General features: G+C 39.4%; 1 non-coding gene across 1 annotated transcript; it reads left to right on the top strand.

Annotated features, from left to right (window-relative positions):
* The first annotated feature begins 1,546 nt into the window (after positions 1-1,546).
* Positions 1,547-1,653, top strand: LOC141716197 (small nucleolar RNA R71). Its single transcript, XR_012572915.1, has one exon. It is a non-coding gene; the product is annotated as a small nucleolar RNA R71 (small nucleolar RNA).
* Positions 1,654-2,035: the final 382 nt, after the last annotated feature.

The raw sequence follows: 2,035 nt of genomic DNA, 5'->3' as shown, positions 1-2,035 counted from the left end.
AATGAGAGAGATGGGGGCGGGGTTTGGCTTGATTTTTTTGTTGAAGTGGTGGAGTGTATAAGATGGGTTTGATAGAGCGTTTATATGGGCATAATAATCAGCAAAAGAAATGGCTTGATTGACAATTTAGATGAGTAGAAATGGGGAGGTATGGCCTTGTACCTTCTTGTCTCCCAATTACTATTCACTAACTATTCACTTACTATACGCTTACTATTCCACTAACTATTCTAGTTAGCTTCTAATTCCCTAGTTACATCTCCTAACTACTAGTTAGCTTGGTTTTACATGGCCAACTTGCATGGAATTAATTTCTCATTCGATTATTTATCGTACACACGATTGTTGTTCCATTCCGATAGTTTAATCGTATAACATTTCGTTTCGTAGTGAATTCTTTTTATTGCTTATAATCCTTTAATCAATTCTATTCCTTTCTATTGATCATAGAAACACCTTGATATAATATTTATTTCACGCAGTATTCCCGGTTCTACGCCATTCCTTACGGATACGAAAACACGTAGTAAAATCGTGAATCTTCGGATTCCGACGGCTTTTACATTCACTTATTTTCCTCGATAAACAAGAATATGATCTCGGATTTCCAAAATTCCACTATTCATATTTGTGATAAACTCCATACGTACTACATAATTAGTTCCAGTTACTATTCACTGAAGTTTTAAAATATTACAAAAAATATGGTTTCTTACAGCAAAGGTGCAGATGCACCTTCATCCTGGACAGAATTTTCAGACTCTTTGTCTTGCTGAATTTGGGGGCTTGTGACCTTTCCAGACCTTCAGGTGATGGCGTTCACCTGTTCGTTAACTTCCCTCTTGCCTGGATTGGCTTATGTATCACTAGAAGCGTTCCCGATGGTCGATTCAATAAGGCGTTAGTAATTTGCCCTATCTGGTTCTCCAGAGTCTTGATAGAAACAGCCTGGTTTTTGCACATAAGCCGCAACTCCTCCAATTCAGATTTTTCATTCGAAGATAGACCTGCACCTCCATGAGTTTGTTGTTGAAGTTGGAGTTGTTGTCTTGGTGCAAATTGTTGCTGAAAACCAGGAGGATGGAATTGCTTGTCTCCAAACTGCTGGAACGGCTGTTGCATCGTATTCTAATTTTTGCTCCAGCTGAAGTTAGGATGATTCTGGTTGTCAAGATGTTAAGTGTCTGGAACTGGTTGCTGCGATCTCTAAAAGTTCCTCACAAACTGAGCTAATTGACTAGATATAGCGCATTGCTCCGTCGCATGCGAACCCGCACACAGCTCATAAACACTGGTTATCTGATTAACACCATAGTTAGCCAGAGAATCGATCTTCATAGAAAATGCCTTTAGTTGAGCAGTGATAGCCATAGATGTATCCACTTAAAGAACTCTTGCTACCTTGCCCTGTTGCAATCTCTGGGTTGGATACTAATATTCATTAGTATCCATCATTTCAATTAGATCATACGCTTCATCATAGCTCTTTGCCCATATTACTTCTCCCAAACTGTTATAAAAGTAATTGATGATCATCCAATCAGGCATTTCATGATGAGGATACTTTCTAAGCATCTCCTTGTAGCGCTCCCAAGCTTCACATAAAGATTCTCCCGATTGTTGCGCAAATTGAGTGAGACCATTTCTGATTGCAGCTGTCTTTGCCATAGGGAAGAATTTAGTAAGAAACTTCAGAGCAAAATCTTCCCAAGTTGTGATAGAACCTGCTGGTAGACAATGCAACCAACACTTAGCTTTATCCCTCAGAGAGAATGGGAAAAGCCTCGGATTTATAGCATCTTCAAAAACATTGTTGAACTTGAAAGTGTCGCAGATCTCGATAAAATCTCTAATGGGCATATTTGGGTCTTCCGTTGGAGAACCCCTAAACTGGATTGAATTCTATACCATCTGAATCGTGCAAGGCTTGATTTCAAAGGTATTAGCTGTGATTGCTGGCCTGACAATGCTAGATTGAATGTCATTGATCTTGGGTTGAGAAAAATCCATCAACGCTTTCGTTGGTGCTGCCGGA

This window comes from Apium graveolens, chromosome 3 (genome assembly GCF_009905375.1).
Source record: "Apium graveolens cultivar Ventura chromosome 3, ASM990537v1, whole genome shotgun sequence".
In the NCBI taxonomy this organism is placed as follows: Eukaryota; Viridiplantae; Streptophyta; class Magnoliopsida; order Apiales; family Apiaceae; genus Apium; species Apium graveolens.
This window is presented reverse-complemented; position numbering and strand designations above follow the sequence as displayed.